The sequence below is a fragment of the Lemur catta genome, chromosome 5 (assembly GCF_020740605.2).
Source record: "Lemur catta isolate mLemCat1 chromosome 5, mLemCat1.pri, whole genome shotgun sequence".
NCBI classification, from domain to species: Eukaryota; Metazoa; Chordata; class Mammalia; order Primates; family Lemuridae; genus Lemur; species Lemur catta.
Window position 1 is genome coordinate 100,675,027 of NC_059132.1, and position 19,888 is coordinate 100,694,914.

At 37.7% G+C, this 19,888-nt stretch overlaps 1 protein-coding gene across 2 annotated transcripts in view; it reads left to right on the top strand.

The window, feature by feature from the left end:
- Window positions 1-19,888, top strand: part of SORBS2 (sorbin and SH3 domain containing 2) — a 194,106-nt gene that overhangs the window by 30,482 nt on the left and 143,736 nt on the right. For both annotated transcript variants that reach the window (XM_045552364.1, XM_045552363.1), the window contains exon 2: window positions 1,309-1,448. The gene's annotated coding sequence lies outside the window, so the exon portion shown is untranslated. The remainder of the gene's footprint in view (window positions 1-1,308; window positions 1,449-19,888) is intronic.

Here is a 19,888-nt window from a genome sequence, read left to right on the forward strand (position 1 = left end):
TTATTCTTGCTGCATTTGTGTGCCATAAAGAAGGCAAGAATACTGATTATTCTGCCTACTGCTGTATTCTCAAAGTGCCTCACTTATTGCAGGCGCAGAAGTGCTTGCCACATAAATATTTGCTGAATGAATGAATGAATGAATGTGAATATAGCTTCTAGCTCTTAAGTTTTGGTTCTAGAAACAAAACGGAAGTTCATGGCTGGGCATGGTGGCTCACGCCTGTAATCCTAGTGCTCTGGGAGGCCGAGGAGGGAGGATTGCTTGAGGCCAGGAGTTTGAGACCAGCCTCAGCAATAGTGAGACACGTCTCTACTGAAAAGAAAGAAAGAAAGAAAAACCTGGCTGAGCGTAGTCATGGTGTAGTCATGGTGGTAAACGCCTGTAGTCCCAGCTACTCGGGAGGCTGAGGCAGGAGGATTGCTTGAGCCCAGGAGTTAGAGGTTGCAGTGAGCTACAATGACGCCACTGCAGTCTACCCACGGTGACAGAGTGAGACTTTGTTTCAACAAAAACAAACAAGGCAATGGAGCACCCCTCCTCACAAACCCCCACCCCTTCAAAAATAAAAAATTAAAATTAAATAAAATAAACAAAAGGAATGCTCATAGTTTTCCAGTCATTGCTGGTGACCCAGTTGGAATTATTTCTTCATTGGCCTATGGAGTCAGAAGCAGGGGTCAGTCTCTGTCTGCATCATGTCACTGAATGGCCCCGTCTCTGCCGCCAGATAAGAAATGTCAACGCCTTAACCAGAAGCTTTCAAAAATAGCCTAGTTGATGAAACTGGAAATTTAGGTGCATGCTAGAAAGAAACCATTTGTCTTCAGTCTTAAGAAGAATTAAACTGGTAATGAATATTCCTAACATATCGAAAATATTTTTTTAAGACCCACAGAAGTAAGCAAGCAAATATCAGAGGAGAAGTCTTCCTTCTCCATAAAGCATAAACAGAACATTTTGCTTGCAATGAATCAGGGAAATCGTTTTGAAAATTTGAGGATCATGGCAAGACACTGTGTTTCCTTAAGATTCCAGTCAAGTTGTGGTTTGTTTTGTTTTCTATGGTGCTGGCAATTTTCCCCCAAATTTAAATGAATATTTGCACAATGAACCAAGTTGTTGTGGGTTTCCTGGTCGGTGTGGGGGGTGGCGACTCGGGCAAGGCATTTTCATCTCTTTGCAGACAACCCCGGCTGCTGTTAATGCTGAAAATAGCTCAAATGCTCTCAGCACAGTAGCACCACCCAGCAGCTGGGATTCTTTCCCTCTCTTATTTGCCTTCTCTCTTGCCTTTTTTCCCTTCAGACACTTGGATTGGACTTAATCTTAAACCTTTGGAGTTCAAGACCTTTTAAAAAGGGCTAAATAAACAATCTCTGCATGTAAAAGGCCACTGACTCCTACTTCCTCTGTTTAGAGCAACTGTTGAACTCAGCTGCCTGTAGGTAAGATTTTTTTCTTCTGGAATTATTCGTTTTCTGATATGTTCATGATCCATGTGTTTAAAATAATTTATTTATGGTGAAAATTAAGAGGGGCTGTGAATGACTCCCAGGTAAATACTGTGTTCCAGAACACGACAGGAGCATCTGTGCATTTTTGTGGCTGTGATTTTAAATTTTGCCTAAAGCTGTCTATAATAGTGACCTGAAGTACAGTCTGGACTTTGAGCCCTGAATCAGAACTCTAATTAAGTCTCATTGCCAGGGCAATGCAAGGGACCTTCCAGACGTCATAATTTTGTTGTTTAGACTGCTTTCTTATTTTTAACTTTCCCAGGGCATTTTTTTAAAGAGGTAAAAGATGTAACCACCTGAGCAAAGAGACTGTATTGATGATTTTTCTTTAAGGATGACCAGATAGCTATCCCATGTTATGTTCTCCTTTCATCACTGTTTTGTTAATTGCTAGTTTGGAATTAGAACGGTTGTTTGGAGGGGTTGTTTCTTTGTTTTGTTGTTGTTGTGGTTGTTGTTTTATATGTTCCTAGCACATTTTGGAGACTCAATTTTGAGAATTCCTTACTAAGCTGGATGTCTTTTGCTAGGTACATTTGCTGGCAGGTTTCTCTAATGTGACAATCTAATGTTTTGCTTAGTTTCTGTGCCTTCCCTCGCCCTCCCCCCCACCTTATGCTTGCACTTGACATTTTGCAAAGTACTTTGATCTGTGGACTCGAACTTCAAACATAGCATTTACTTTGATTGTGGGTATTTACTTTGTTCAGTAAAAAGTCTTTTTTCTTCTTCTTTTTTTTTGGCTTGATGCTTTGATAGCATTTCCTTTAAATAATTTACTGGAACTTTGGTTTTCCTCACTGATATGTCTTAGATTTTACTTCTATAAGGTCAACTGAAAGAAAACGGTTCTCTGGCAAGGTTCTCCCCCACACAGACTTCCCAACAGTTCATGGCTCCCCCCAGCAGATGTCTAACAGTGAGCAGCAAATGACAGTACACGGAGTCCCTCCTGAGTGTCCCGCATCTTTAGGATCACCATGTACCTTGGGGCCCTACTGGTGCTTTTTTAACATGGATACTGAAATGCTTGGAATTAAAAGATCCTTTTTTTCAAAGAAGTTTGTCAGTACACAGACCACATGTCAAAAGAAAACATGCATTTTAAACACACAATGATCTTCTGAGTAACAAAAGAGAGAGAGAGAGAAAGAAGAAGAAAGAAAGGAAGAAAAAAAACCTTAAAAAACAAAAATCCTCAGTAGCCAAAATCAGTTATACTAGTGAAACTTCTACTGTGTGAGGGATAAGGGATTTTTTTTTAAATGTATATCCTAAAATGGACAAAAGGTAGCACTTACTAGCCAATCAATTTTTCAATATTTTTCTTATTTTAAAGAAAGCTCACACGTGCATTATATTTGTTTGTTACCCTTTTTTTTCCCCATCCCAAGCACAGGGTATTTTCTAAGTCCTCCGCCAGATGCAGAGTTTGAGGTTCCCTGGCAAACTGTCCCTGCATATTCTGTTGAAGGTTAGGAATAGAATGAGCCTAATCCTGTCAGGAGACTGTTTCTGTCCCAGTGAAGGACAGTGGCTCCTCAGACATGACGCATCTGCTCCTTGTAGCCTGCACCTTGCTTCTTTGGAAGCAAGAGCCCTCAGGACAAGTTTTCAAACGGACGGAGCTATGGAAAATGCTCTGGGGGAGGTCCCCCTGGATTAGGAGCAGATGCAATGGGTTCTCTAGAATTTGGATTAACGGTAGGAAAACCTGCTATTCAACCTAGGATATTCGGTCTAGTTTTTTATTTCCCAAACCTGGACATTTAATTACTACTTTTCCCCTTCAAGTCTACATTATAAAGAGTATATTAATCATCACATTTGTGCATATAGTTAACATTTTAAATCTTCCAGTTATTTTGAGCCTGGGACTTTTAGGGGTCCAGAATACTGTCCCCCTCAGTACTGGGAAGACTTGGACCAGCAGTGCTGAGTGCAGATATATTGCTAAAGGCAGAACAAGTTCAGGTGCAAAATTAAATGGCACCAGGATGACATTGAGTAGGAAAATGTTAGAAGACCATTCCATTCCCAGGCAAGCCATTTCTTCCCTATTTTTATCTCCCCTTTTCTCTGTTTCTCTGCGCCCCTTAATTTTACTTTGAAACTTGGGATTGTTTGAATGTGAAACTCAAGGTGAAATCTAGCCAAAGCCACTGAGTTTCACACAAGTTCCACATGAAAGAAGTATTCTACCCAGCCTTGCTCGAAACTTGGCCCATGCTTGCCAAAAGTTTCATGAATGTCAGTGAGCTTGGATTTGAAACATAATCCAAAGCCAGGTGACTTCTGGTGACTTTGAGGCTTATAGAATCTGCCAAACAAGGACAGTCCTTATTTCCGTGTCTTCTACTATAATTTCATGTGTACATATCTCTCTCTCTCTCTCTTTTTAAATAAACTCTCATTTGTTTCATGATATTTTAAAGCCAGGTTCAATCCTAATATGAATTTTTACAGCTGCGGTATTTAAGCAATTGGCAAATAGAAGTCTGCATTTTAAATTCCAGCACAGTCTGACCCACAGTGGTGTGAACATGTTGGTGTAGTTCAGCCGGAGGAAGGAAGCCCCAGGAGAGCTGTGGAATGTCTTTCTTTGCTTAAATGTACTTCTGTGCTCGTGAGGAACAAACAGTAACATTTTGTCCAGGTCTGTCCGCTTGACAGTATGCCTTTTGTTCACTTTCCAAAGGTGGTGTCAAATATATTGGTGGAAAAATAATAAACTTCCACGAATTTTTTTTTTTTTTTGCCTGCTCAACTGATACACTCCTAGGGAACATTGTAAGCATAGAGAATTTCAGTACTATTACTTGTAATGTAATGTATACTGAGGATAAAGGAGTACTCAGTAGAGTCAATTTCCCTCAGAAAAGCTTGGCATCCTAGAGCTTATGTGGGTGTTAACAGTCTAATGGGGCCTGGATGTGAGGACGAGAGAGAGAGAGAGAGAGAGAGAGAGAGAGAGAGTGTGTGTGTGTGTGTGTGTGTGTGTGTGTGTGTGTGTGTGTTGGGTGGGGATAGTGTTCAGTAGAGAGGAAGAAGGGATTTGTAAGCTTTGTTTAGCAAATCTGTCACATAAAAACAAAAATAAGTAAGCCCAAGATCTGAAAACATTTTCTTTTGTAGATCATACAAATTTATGTTGGCTGAACATTGACATTTTTTGGTATTATTTTTCTCATTAAGGACACCAAGCATTAGGATTCCAGACACAGTAAATAATCTCCAGTGAAAATATGACCCATTGGAAGACCTAAATAGTTGTCAATGGACTCCCATGAGTCAGTCTCAGAAAGATCTTGATGATTCTGTGGCCACTCAGGAAACTAAGATTCAACTTGTTGTTTCCTTAGTTGGAAGGTTTCTGAACTCATTTGAAGAATTTTTATAAAAATGAATTTGTGACCTTGCTAAATATTCAGACTAAATTTAGTGAGACTTCTAGGTATAGATTCATTATAAAATTAAATCGCCATCAACTTTCACTTTAAAAATTTTACAGTCTATTTTTTTATTTAATAAAATATACTTTTATGAAAGATACAGTTTGTGTTTTAGCAGGTGACATGCAGTTTATCCAATCCTAGGTGAAGTATTTGAAAAGTTAGCAGTGACAAGACTTGGAAGTGCTATAGGTAGCAGCTGCATTTTAGCACTGGCTTTGCTAGTCAGCACGCAGCATTGATCAGCGTATCTGATTTTGATATCCCCAAACTAGTACAATGTACTAGATGTAGGAGAAGTAAGGCACTCAAATGGAGGTTCTAGAGAAAATAAGAAAAAACAATTCAGAACTATTCTACAAGGAGGTTCTCACTAAACACATCAAGGTATAAGGAGTTCAGTCTTTTTAAAACATTCACCATCCATAATAAAATATGAAAAGGGAAAAGGTAAAAATGCCAGGTTGAAAATAGGCACCAAACTTGTGCACACGCAAATGCTTCTCTAAATTACAAAAAAAAAATACCTTTATTTCAAGAATGATCTCATTTTTTCATTTAAGAATGCAAAAATCAGTGCCTTAAAAATCTTTTGGGGCTTAATTGACGGTCAGAAAAATGGAGTCTACATAATATTTATCCATTCCTCAAGAATATATTACAGCATATACACAATGCATTTATTTATTAGGGACAAAAGTCTCATAATTAGGCTCAGATGTTAGTGATGTTGCTGAGCTGTGTTCAGGATGATGAGGGAGATGAAACACTGGCCAGTCCCTGTTAAGCAGCTGTAATTGAGAAGAAGGGGACAAAAATGAGAGTGGTAAAAATGAGATGAGGAGACCAACTGTGCAGAGACAGCACTTCAAGGCAGGTGTTTACTGCCCTCCTTAACTAGACTATGGCCTGAAAAGTAAAACTCTACCTGCAAAATCATTGCACTGATAATTTTATTTACTGTTCTGTATTATCAGAGATAAAAGGTTGCATTAATTTTTATTATTTCACCAAATGCACAGCTCTTTCATTTTCCTCAGTCATCTACTGTTGTATAGGTAGGCATTGCTGTGGAGATGTGGTTGGCAATGCAGACATTATGTTCCCCACTATCCAGGTGAGGACACAGGCGCCCAGGTAAGCTGTTGTGCCATCTGTTCTCCATCAATAGTTAATAGCAATAGGGAGATGGGCTCTCAGGTCAAATCTTTCAAAGTGCCATTCCACTCAGCTATAAACCACAAAGACAGCAAATGATAACAGGAAAACAGTCGGTCCCAGCAATGAAGGAGACATTTCCAAACCATAACAAGTTTTGACTTTCTATACTTCCTTGAGAGAAAAACAAGCAAAAGAGGGGTGAGGATTACAGGGAAAGACAGGAATGGGCCAGTGGTATAACGAATCAAAGATTAGGAGAAGGCTGATTGAAACAACCTGTCAGTATAGCAAAAAGATTCAGGTTAGTAACGTGACAGTTTAAAATAAAATAATGTACTCTCTTATTAAAGGCCAATTCAGTATTAGAAAGGGTAGAATAGAAGCATTCATTTCTTGTTCTAAAGATAAATTTGGGTCTGACAAAAAGAGATTGAATTTAGCTTAATAGAAAAACACACATACAGAATGTGTTTTTAAAGCCTTGCATTTTGGTTATTTGACCTGGTGAATATGCTGGTCCAAGTACAACTCTGAATTGATTTAATGCTGGTGAAACCATCGCTCTTGACGTGCACTCGGCTCAGTGGTACTTCCTTTGTTCAATTCTGCAAACCTAAGAAATTCGGTTGGTTTTGACTTTAGCTCCAAGTCGTATCCAGAGGTTTTGTGTTTGTTTGAACTAACCTTTGAAATATTTCAAAACTGTGCAATAGTCAGGTTTTAGAACAAACTCTTATTTTTAGAAACCCGAAGAATGTTTAAAAAGTGATATATGGATACATTTTATGTAAATTCAATGAATATACAATCAAATATAATTTCTAAATTTAGTTTTGATCTATAGATCAAAAATATTTTCTATTCCACATTATCTTTTTTGCTATGAAGGTATTCACTTTTTTTAAAAAAATGGTTAAAGACCAGGGTTAAGAGTGGGAAACATTCAAAGACAAATATGGCTATCTAAATGTGCAGTTGGATTAGAAACCACATCCTTGTGGTCCCAGCAGAGCCCAGTGTTGGAAAATATGGCCTGGCATCTGGTTGACCTTCATGTGCACATCTGCGAGTGGGCCACAGCAGTGAGTCTGTAGCAAAGGATTCAGCGGGGAAGAGTTGGAGATAAAGATGGAAAGTTAGTGCTGATTCAAGAAGGGTGTTAAATGTCAGACTAAGAGATCCAGTCCTCATTCTGAAATAGAAAGTGGTTTTTGCCCCTGACCGTACCCGGCAGTAAAACACTAACTTTTGGAAGAAGTAAATAGTTTACAGAGCGTCACCTCTTAGTGGCAGAGTTTAAGTAAGAAATTAAGTTGTACTTCTGACATAAAATCAAATCATTGAAATTTTCTTCTTATATCTACTATGATTATTTTTATTCAAGGCAGAATAAGACCAAAATTAGATACAAGCAAGTTTCTAAACTTTATGTTGATATCATAGAAGACTGCAGCTTATGATGAGAACTAATAAAACCAAGTAAAAGAATGAAAAATTGTGTGAAAAGTAAATTCAGAAGTAGATGATTTTTTTGTGAAAAGAATAATGAAAATTACTTTTTGTAAAACAAAATTTTGATGATGGCTACTTGTATTCATATATATTTCATTTTATTTTGTGTTTGAGCAACTTCACTTTAAAAATTAATGGATATATTTCATGTTTGAACTTAGAATTGGAACACATGCTTTCTTTGTCTCATGTGTTGAGATCCATCACTTAATAACCACAGCTTATAAAAACTTGTCTGAAAACAAAGTGATAAATTTTTATGCTCAGGTGAGAAAACTCAATTGTAGTGAAATTTTTATCTTCCTTACAATATTTTATTTATTTTAGATATTGAAATTAAAAAGCATTGAAAATTACCTATCATTTGTGTCCATATCATAATTTTATATATTCACATATATCCTTTTTCCAATCAATATTCTGAAGGACTAAATGAGAGCACATGAGTAAAAACATTTGGCAGAAGACCATTTGGTACATTTAACATTCAGCTGTGCTTATTAATTTAAGAATGACCTTATATACAAATCAGAAAGGAAGGAAATTGGTAATTTACTCATAAAACCAAATAGTGTTTACAGTAACCGCTGATAACTACTTTTAATGCCTTAAGCAACTTCATATTCATTGAATGAAATATTGTCATAAGGGTCTTTTTTTATATTGCTTCAATTGCTGATTTTGTAAAAACTTCTTTCACCATTGTCTATAAATCATATGGGGTTGGTGATTTAAACTTTACACTCTGACTATAGACCAATCTCAATTCAGAAAAAAATTGATAAAATACACAATAGCCTTTCAAGATAAAAACTCACAACCAAAGAAAAGAATTACTTTAACCTTAATAGGAGTATTTATTAAAAACCTACATCATAATAATATACAGAAATATACAGATTGATAAACATCAAATTCAGATACTGGTTACCTCTGGAGGTAGGAAGGAGATTTCAATTAGAGGAGTGTATAACAAGCTTTAATTGAATTCATAATATCATATTTTAAGATGAAGTGTGGGTACATGGACATTTGTTATATTATTCCTCTTTCTTTTATCTTTAGAATGTCTGAATAAAGTCCTGCATTAGAAAGTCTTTTCCCTCTACCCCCCATGTCTTAAATTTAAGATATGAACTAGATAATAAATAAATTGTAAATACCTTTCTCAGTACCTAGCATTGAGATACAATATTAACTTGGTATTAATTTAATAAAAACTTAAAACAGCCCAGATTTTCTGAAAATTTACAAAGAGAAAATGATACAACAGATAGTATAACGTTTGGTCAATATGTCTATATTTTTTTGCTTAGGGCCCAAACTCCTAAAAATGGTAAATTAGAAGAGAAAATGAATTTAGTTCTTTAGTAGGCAAATATCTTTTCTAAGCCTATATTTTTGGCTTACAAAGTGTATACCTTTTCCTATGACATTGTTACAAATGTGATGCTCCTTAAACTATGAAATACTTTGTCATTATGCTATATAAGAATTGGTAATGGGGTTTGAATCTATCACTGAATAAGCAAAAATTATCTTACCTCCTTAACACTGGTTTTAGGACAATAGATTGAGAAGAAACGATTCCTGTCCTAAGAGGATTTCTGCAATAAATGTGTGAAAAGTGACTATAACTTACAGACAGTCCTCTCAGTTGCCATGGAACCATGGAAGGGGATGACACAGTTCAAAGTGCACAAGTCTCCTGTTAACATGGTACCATGCGAACCAAGGACTGCCTGTTTTTAACATAAAGATTTTGCTCTGTATGTATACATGTCTTGTAATTTATTCAGAAAAATTTACATACACATAACTGTTCCTTAATATTTACACTTATTTCTTTAATATCACAGGAAAAAAACTAGTGATTTTTCATTACCATTTGGCAGGAATCAATGCTTAATTTTGAGAATTTTTATTCCAATTGGTTTTTATTTGCTTTATCCATAGACTCATTCCAATATGCTAAGATGGAAAAGCTGGTAGACATCACTATCTTTTTAAGAGTTTTGACAAATGATGGATAATATTGAATGATTTTTTTCTGTTTTTCCTTTACACATAATTTCACATGTAGTCTGAAAATTTGGTGCAAGCCAGAAGTCTTCATAGTTTTAAATCATTAAATTCAAAGAAAACATATTGCCTATGTTTCTAGATGTAGGGGAGGCAAAATTTCACCTCAACCCTCTTAGGGACATTTTGGGGGGCGGTTGAGGTAAGGCCTGAAAATTAAACTGGCATAAGGCAGACCCACAGGAGAAAAATGTATGACTTTATTGAATACAAGTTTATGTGGAACAGAAACCTTCATAATTTGGAAATGAAGATCCAGAGATGAAGTTAGAGCTGAACATTTATATACTGAGTTAGACAAAAAGTAGTAAATTGTACAAATGTGACAACACAGCGTGGCTTGGGCTAAGGCAGTTAATTGGGTGGAGAAATGGCTAAGAAGATAGGGGTTGGTTTCTGACTCATATATAGGATCACTCTTCTTAAATTAATAAGCACAACAATCATTTGCTGAAAGTCTACTCTCTGTACTAGTCTCTGGGACAGTCACTGGGGACATAGCCTTTCCCCAGTGGTATCATCATGAACATATACTCTCTAGGTGTAGGTGAATTCATGTGATGGCTTTCATCCCTTGGAAAAAATATCTTTAGAATGATAGCTATCTGTACTAGTGTATATAAATTACCCATGGATTGCAGAGATATTGTTGTACTTGCTCCTACTTAAATATCAAAGGAGTATTATTTCTCAAATGATCTATGGATCATTAATAGGACTTTGGAGAAAAACTTTTTTGAGCTTTCAGTATGGATTTTCAAGATAAATATCCAAGAAAGTCTAACAGAGGGATATTGAAACAAAATTTCTCAATGAATAAAGACATTACTGATTGCAGCTATGAATTCGAGTATTTTAACATATGTTCAGGTGTTTGCCTTGGGATATGTAAGGAGTTAAAAGTGAAGGAAAATGTTTAAAGTTTTCTTCCTCACTTTGAACTACATTTCAAAGAAATATGTAACTTTTAACATAAAACATATATTTCTTCCATGGACCAACACAACTGTGTGTGTGTATGAATGAATGAAGTCTTGTGTTTGAGGTTATATCTATTAACTTTTATTAGGTAACTGAAATAGCAATCATTTAAAATAAAATGTTTTCTGTTTCACTAGTATAGTGAAAAATTACTCAGAGTAAGATTGATAATTCTTCTGCTCCTTCTACTCTCATTGCCATCTTTAAATTGGCAATAAGGCTGATTTATTTATTTCAAGGATGTCAATTTTTCAAATAAAAATATCTGCATGCAACTAACGAGAGAGAAAAGTGTTTTTTAATGCTTTGCACATTTTTATTTTCCTGGATGTGTTCATGAACTCACATTATGTTTGTGAGAGGCAGCTGAGCACTTTTGTGGCATTCCTTTTCCAGGAATCAGTATTGTTCTAGCAAATGCTGCTGCAGTCACAAAGTCTATGCAGATGCATTAGACAGACGCAGGATGCCCGAACAGATACAATTTGCTAATTTTTTAGAGTATTCCTTCCTCATGTTTGGCCAAATCATGGAGAGTAATAAAAAAGATAAGTCACTTCCAATTCAATGGAAATGAATCACAGTACATATGGTTGTTCCCAATCTGAGAGTTGAACTGAGAACTGGGAGATCGGGGCAGGGACTAGGAATGGGATATGTAGGATACAGTGGAAATCAACATGGCAGTTGGGGCCCCTAAGCTGTGCTGGCCTTGGGGACATACCATTTCAAAGAGCCAGTGTGAAATATGTAACAGAATTTTGCCACTTAGGAATATAAAAGTGCTGTGGCATAGAGTATTTCATAAAAGTTGAAGATCTAACCTTAATTGATTGCTAAAGTTGACTCGGACTATTGATAATAAGTATAGGACTTCACAAAATGTGATAAGCTAAGCTTTGAAATAATGAATACAATAGTAACATAAGATCATGAGAGCAGTTGATAGAATTGTAACTATGGAATCTCTCTCACAGGTTCATTCTGTTAACTTCTATCTAAAACATCACCATCTATCTTTGAATATTTATCATTGGGGATAACTTCTCAGAGCATTCATCCAAAACACAGCTAAATCTTATCAAATTATTCCACTTTCCACATTCCTTTAAAACTGTGACAGGAAAAAAGAAAAAACCCTCTCAACCTCTAGGAACTTCATCTGTTTCAGAGATTTCTTAGGTGTTCTCTATTCATTCACCATTAGGAAATTTAATGAATTGCTGTACCTCTGTTCTCTCTACCCATGACCATTAAATATGCTATATCATATAGTCATCTAGCTCAACCCTCAGAAAAAGACATCTCTTCCCTCCCTCCCACATCCATAAACTTTATTCTGTTTCTAGACGTATCGAATGGAGCCTCTCACCCATGAAAAGAGAACAGGACTGGATATTATATGGCACTGTGAGAATTACTGAAGAAAAAAACAATCTACTTGTTCAGGTTGTTACTTGAAAAGTGCTCTTCTTATACTAGGCAGAAATAATTTTTTTAACTCCTACTTCATATCATTAAGCGAGAAGCTGTTATCTCTTCTGCAGCCTTTGGGCTTACCACAGGATGTGCTTCATTTCTAAACTTAGAAGAACTGACGTCCTCACCACTCATGAGATAGCATAGTCATTCACTCACACAGATACACTTTGAGTACCTTCCACGAGCAAAGCACTTTTTTGACTGCTCAGGACACATTAATGAGCAACCCTGATAAAAATTCCTAGCCCTACAGAGCTTACATTTCCATGGGAGGAGCAAGCAATAAAGGATAAACATGACAATAAATTATGTAAAGTAGGTAAGAAAGTAAAAGAGGGCTTTAAAAATATAGCAGGGTCAGGGGGTCTGGAGAATGTCTGTGTTGAAGACAGTGCAGTCTGGAATTTTAAATGTTGAGCAACGAACTTGAAGGGGGTTACCCCTGTGGCCATCTGGGGGAGGTGTGTCCTAGGCAGAAGGACCTGCTTCTACAAATGCCCTAAAGCAGGAGCAGCCTCCCTGTGTGAGGGACAGCAGAGAGGCCGGGGTAGCTGCAGGCAAGAGAAGGAAGAGAGGAGGACTAGAAGATGAGATCAAGGCTTTTACACTGCAAAGGATCACTCTGGCTGCTGCGTTGGGTGTAGTAGGCTGTAAGGGGGCAAGGGCGGAAGCTGGGAGGATAATTTGGAAGCTATTGCAATAGCCAGGTGAACAAGGACGGTGGCCTGGGGCAGGTGGAAATGGAGGAGCTAGCAAGAACTGGCTGGTTCTCCATGGAGTCTAAAGTCACGAGGCTGAAGGATACAGTGAGTACAGAAAGAGAAAAAAGATTAAGAACTGAGCCCTAGTGTGCTCCAGGATTGAGAGGTCAGGAGGAAGAGGAGAAACCTGTCAGTGAAAGTGAGAAGGCATGCCCAGGGAGATAGGAGGAAAAGCAAGAGGGCACAGTGTGCTGGAAGCCAAGAGAAGAAAGTATATGGGGTTAGTGGGGGGGTGGGGGGGGCGTGATCAAGTGAGAGGGCGACTCAGACTTGACCAGGGAATTTCAAAATAGGGAGCTTGAAGGAAACCCTGCCAGGAGCAATTTGGTGGAGTTGTATAATTCTGGAAAGTCCTTTGTGCAATATTTAATAAAAAATTGAAGCATAACACAAGTAAAATTATGCTGATTTATTAGCTCTTTGTGAATTATTGTTTAGGGCCTGAGAGTTTCTGCTGCACCAGTCTCACTAATTGTGAGAACAAACTGCATGCTGTGATGTCCGCAATGCTCCAGCAGCAGCCTCGGCACAACTCTAGGTGAACCAAATGTAAGAATCTAGATTCTGGTCATCAGCCTCTATGTTAAAAAACTATAGCAATTTCATTTATTGCACTCAATCACATGCATGGGCCAACCAATTTGTATAAGCTATTGTTTGAAAATAACTCCAATAACAAAAGGAAAATAGGAAAGCCACCATCGCAGAGACCATTTTTAAATTTTGCAAAATACCTAAGCCTGATCTTCGCCATCCAGTTGTATAGATCTAGCAGGAGAGAAGGCAGATGTTTTAAGGAAGTAGCTGACCTAACATATACCCTTATCTCTGTGATATGTTACACAATACGAAGCAATCCCGTACCATCTAGGTTTCTCTCTGCTAGATTGTTGTGCCTCTGTGTCTTCTTATATCGCCTTGAAGGAGTTGAGACAGTGGCTTAATTTCCCAGGACTCAGAATAACTCTTAAAATAGACGTATGATGTTGGTACAAAGCAAGTGGCATTAAAGATGAATGCTATTTTAATATCTTGAAATTATTTTATAGAGGCACTGGTTTCTAAAGTTCCTTGACCATTAAGTAAAGTTAACAATGAAAAGGAACATCAACCAAAGTCTTCAGAAGTTAGAATGTAAAACTAAAGACTAAAATTTGATATGAGATTTAGTTGTATGTTTTTCCTACTCAGAAATCAAAATTTGAAAAGCAGTAAAGGTGTTTTGCCCAGTTCTGCCTTCTTCATAGGTGATTGTTCTGTCTCATTTCTGAAGCTAATTATGAAATGACAACATAATTAATTGGATGCTTCTCTTTATAAAATCATGCTTCCTGAAGGGCTTTTGCATCATCTATTTACCTTATGTCATAATAGAAACTACTGAGGTGCAAAGAAATGGAATAAACTCAACAATATCTTAAAATATTCTAGTAGACCAGGCCCCTTGAACAGTGCACCCTCTGCTTTTTCATGCAGTGCAATGAGAAACCCATCCCAAAAGTGGAAAAATGAAAACCTGATTTAGGATCCAGCTCGGGGTGTTACCTATATTCCCTGTAAGCACATGTACCAAATAAATTTTTATAGGCTGCTCATATAGTTAAAATTATGCAGTGTTCTGGCCGTACTCAGCATTACTCAAGTTTTTGGATGGCTTAAATATTTTTTTAAATTTTGTGGACTGACCTATATGATTTCTTTCCAGAGAATGAGCTACTTAGAACCAGGATCCTAGAAGAGTAGAGTAAACTTTGTGAAATAGTCTCTTTATCAAATGGACTGCCTAAGTTTTTAAATCCATGTGGCATAAACAGCAAACTTATAGCTGTCCTAAGGTGAACATTTTCATTTGATTTAAGTAATCTTTAAATTTTACAAAGCTACATGTTCTAATATGAATAATGACTTGCAATGACATAAACAAAATAGCAGTCATGATCTGGACAGAGAAGAGCTTCTGTCGAGCATCTTCTGTTTGATATTCTCAGAGCATCCTCTCTCCAAGAGGCTGTAAATGAGGAGTTCAGCTGATTTAATGTCTATGCTGCCAACCACCTGTCCAAATCATTTGCATGCTATTAAAATTCTCAGATGTCTTAATTTGTTTCAAAGTTGCCTCAATTTTATGGTTCCTATAAAACAACATTTGTAAAAATGTTTTTTTTTTGTTTTTGTTTTGCATCTTAACTGATGTTTACTTCAGATCTATTTTCTGACATTCAAAATTAAATTTTTGCTTCTAATAAAAATGAGTAGGTATGAAATTACGATAAGTGAGATGAACAGATACGAGAAGATCTATGCCAAGTGAGATATGAGGTATGGGAAGACATTTCCTTTCTTATATACAATTAAAAGGAAAGGTCTTGAAAGAATGAATATGATTATTCTTCTAGTTCTAAATGCTGAATGTTCAGAAAGTCAACATGAGACCTTTAGCCCTTGTGATCTGAGTCGATGTGTTGTCTGGCCCCTGCTTGATAATCAAATCTGGGTTTTCAAGACTTGTGCCTACCAAGAGGATAGGAGTTATTCTATTGAAACTAAAGAATGCATAATCATTTATTTTGTTTAACTCGTCAAAACAACAAAATTTTTATCCTTTTTCCTTTATCTGAGATGAGCATTTTTATAAATAATCTTTAAAAATAGACTTGCGCCTATTTAATCAAATTTCAAATCAGCATGCCAATTAAAATTTGCCAGATTATATTTTTAGAAAGCATATTTTACCTTGAACTTCTCAGTGAATTAAAATAAGTTAAACAAGGAAGTTAAAATTTCTTACCACAGAGTACTTTGTATTGAATCTTTATGTAATTTCTAATTCTCCTGATAATTTTTTTAAACCACATCTGTCTTTTAAGGGAGACTTCCAGACCATTCTTCATCATTATTTAATGACTTAGGAAAATGAAAACTGTTAGCAGTGGTGTCAAAGTGACTATAGTTCTATATCCACTTCACCAAAACCTTTTGGTTTTTTATTGTATTTATGGGTTGGTGTCCCACAAAAGCATGGTGAAGACAGAATTAAAATTCATCCATTAGGTCTAATTAGGATCAAATATTTATTATGCACCAGTAGCTGCACTAAGTGTACTTCCTAGGATGGAAATTGTTTGTGGCTAATGTGCTGTAGCAACCCATGGAGTACACATGGTTATGTTAACCGGTGCTGGGATCGGTTTCCCCCTTGTGGAATGTCTTTCATCTCAGTAGCTGCTTTGTATGTTTGGCTGGGGTTTCCCCTAGTACTCTAAATGTGGCATATGAATGTCAATTTAAAGATCAAATATTATAAATAATAGACATGCCATATTTTCATGTCTGCTAAACATCCATTAAGTACACCTCAAAAGAGATACAGATTCTTCAGGATATATATTTTGTCGTGACTACATGGGTAAGAATTCATTAGCAGTTTGGAAAGATAAATGTAAAATGAGACCAGTAGCTGGGTTTAATTAAGTAGTCGCTTCTTTCAGTCTTTTCTCTAAGGTAATTTTCCACTCATTATATCTGAATTCTTTCTGCAAAGGACTGTGCTCGGCATACCATTGCTTCCCACTGGCACGGTTTTGATGGAAGTATTTTCAGTTTATTAAGAAAAGGTGATGAAGCTGAATATAGTCTTTTAAAAGTCTGCTGCAGTACATGTATATATTTAAAAATCACAATAATTGTTGCTTAAATTTGTTTTTGATAAATGCACAGTGTTAACATTTGTCAACTGTAGAATACTAAATAGTATAGTTTATGTTGAAGATTTTTCTGTGTTCCCTGGGATCCTCTGAATTTGGTTTCTCAGTCTTGGGCACTGTTGACATTTTGAGCTGGGCAACTCTGCTGTGGGGACCCTGTTGCACACTGTTGGGTGTTTAGCAGCGTCTCTCTCCTCCACCCACAAGATACTAGTCAGCATCCCCCACGCCACCCCCACTGTGACAACCAAAACTGTCTCCAGATTGTCAGATGTTCCCTGGTGGGGGTGGGGGTGGGGCAGAATCACCATGGTTGAGCACCACTGTCTTAGATAATAAAATATTCCCAAATTTCACCTCAAGGTAAAGGAGCTTTTGCTTGTTTATAGATGCTGACTCTAGTAAAAACCCTTCTCCAATGCATCTTGGAGTTTTTCTCCTAATTGTTCCTGTGCCTAAGCTTCTCCTGTGGAATGTCAGGCATCTTCCCTTGACTTCCTTTCTGTCTGTATTTTCCTCTCCTCTCAACCTCTTCATTCATGTGCACGTGCGCATGCACACTTTGTGTCCTTGCTTTGTGCGCTGTGGTCAATATTTATCTACTTCCGTCAGAGTGGCTTACCCATCTTCTGAGGACCAGCTGGGCAGCTGCCTCCCTTGCATCTGCCTTTAAAGCCAGAACCAGTCCTCAATCTACCCTCATCGAGCTTAGCCAGAGATTGACTTTACCTAAGGATTCCTGTTTCTTGCCCCTTTGCCATTTAATTTAGCAAAATGTCCAGGAAGATCCACGGACTTTTGTTCCTCTTGCTTTTCCTCAGACCTGTCTCATTTCACTTTGTCATTGTCTTCCTCATCTCGTGATCCTCAACGCTGCTTCTTACGTCCAAACTGACTTAGCCAGCCACGTTCTTTTCAAACAGTTCATTTTTTTCCTGTCCTCTACTTCAAATCCTAACTGTAAAATTCCTGGCGTTCTCTCTGTTCCAAATTATAGCAGTTGGAGCTAATAGAATTCCTGTAGCAATTAATGGAAGTGCCCATGTTAGATAAGGTTATAAACTTTGTGAGATATTGAAACTATGTTGTAAGATGTTTGCCTCTCTCGAAGTGTCTTACATATTATGGAAATCTGATTGCTATTTTCTCATGTGATTTGAACTCCAACACCCACATAAGGTCAAGGAGAAGAAGAAGAAGAGAGAAATGATGTCAAAAGGGGAAAAAAGGAGAAAGAAATAAATACTCCTGAGTAGCTTTCAGCTTGCCCCCAAGTTTCAAAATATACACGATAGCCATTTCCTCATTCCAATTCTCTATCACACACAAGCACTGCTCACTGCACAAAGAGGGAACATTTTATTCTCAACCCAGTAGGAAATATAGTTGAACGTGGTGCTTGTTCCTTACTTTGGAATTAGTTAATGTATCTTCAATATAGTGCAAAGTAGCTATGTGGAGAGTGCACCAACTTTATTAATAATCTTCAATAAAGATCAAATGTTAGGGACTGCCCAGCTGCAACTGATCCACCCTAGAACTTTCTGTGGGGCCATATGATGGGGACACTCAAGCAGAGCGTGCTGGTTATCTAAGCTGGGCAATCTGATTCTACTGCATTTGTGAGAGTCTTTTCAAATATATGAATAGAGGAGCATGGATTCTGGATGCAAATACAGTGCAGATGTGCTCTAAGTTCTTGATGTTTTCCAGTGGGAAAGAGACAGTGTTGTTGTGATTATGAGCAAATTTAAGCCCACAGTTCTATGGTGATGAAATTAAGCAGGATTTTATAATTTATACATAATTGATATATATAGTTGACATTGAAAATGATATTTTGCCATCCTTTTCCTTTTACACATGGGGAAAAGCAACAGAAGAGTTAAAAAAAATTTTGCTTTGTGTCACATGTCTAGTGAGTGGCAGGGCAGGAATTCTAACCTAGGTTTGTGGGACACTCTGGCATCCAACATCGGTCCCCTGCAACATGGTGTCTCTCGACAACATACGGATGAGGTCAGAGGGTGGCATTTGCACATATCCATCTAGGGGTTCACATTTGAATAGCTAACCATTTCCCCAGTGAATACACTTAGCAACCACTCCAATCGGTGTTTGTGGATGGAAAATAAAGCCATAGCACCCAGTTGGGGCAGCAAGCGGGCAACGATCCCCGAAGAATAACTTCTGATTTCTTGTTTATGAGGAGCTTAATGGGTATACACTTAGGAGGTACACACTTTCTTTTTGGTTCCTTAAGGGCTTTGGTCTCTGTGTCTGCACTTACTTTGCCTAAATGGGCAACTCAGACTTTTCCGTTAGATCTGCAAACCGCTGGCAAAGCAGTCCAGTCTGGCCCACTCTGCTTCTGCCCCTGCAACATCACCAGGATTATTTCCTCATATATCCAGCAGATACTGGGCTCCATTTACCTTCACTGTTCCTCCTCCGTAACATTCTACTGGTCTAAAAGTCCACATACCCCAAGGTTATGCTTAAAACACTTGTTTCTGCAATTCTAAGCCAGAATGTATAATTCTGGCTCAGTGTGACTGACTAATTGATTTCCCGTATCAGGTAAAAAGATTTCTTTTTCTTTCTTATTATTGCTTGATACAAAATTATTAAGACTTCTCCCTGAAGGCTGACTCTCAATGGAGACATCAAGAAGGCAGGAAGGTCAAAGCAATTAAATCTTCTCTGACAGTCTCTGCTGTTCCCAGAGGTGGCTCAAAGCAGGAGCAATTCCTGGGAGCTGCACTTGGCAACAACATCAGGCTATCAGCAGGCTGGTGAGTTTGTGGCAATCCCAGTCCCCAGTTGCTTTCATGGTAGCCAGTTATGCTGACTGTCCCCATGTCTCTGTCCTCGGCTGCCCAGGAGCAACTTCTATATCCTTTGTTGGCTGTGTCACTCAGCGTCCTCCCTCAGCACCTCCACCAGTGATCAGCTAATGGCAATATGCCTGCTGGTGGCTGAGCCCCACTGGAGTCTGTGGGATTCCATGGCTTTATCCAGGAACAATTTTATGACAAGGGTCTTGCTCAAAGTTCCCTAACTGTGCATTTAAAAAAGCAAGCATAGCTGTAGCAAACTGAGCCACACTTCTAAACACCTCTCTGGCCACTTTCTGCCATGCTCTGAGGTTGAACACCATCTTAGCTTGGAATTCTCCTGCATTCCTCCCCGGTTCCTCTTCCAAGAATACTGTCAGTGGTGCCTTCCTTCTC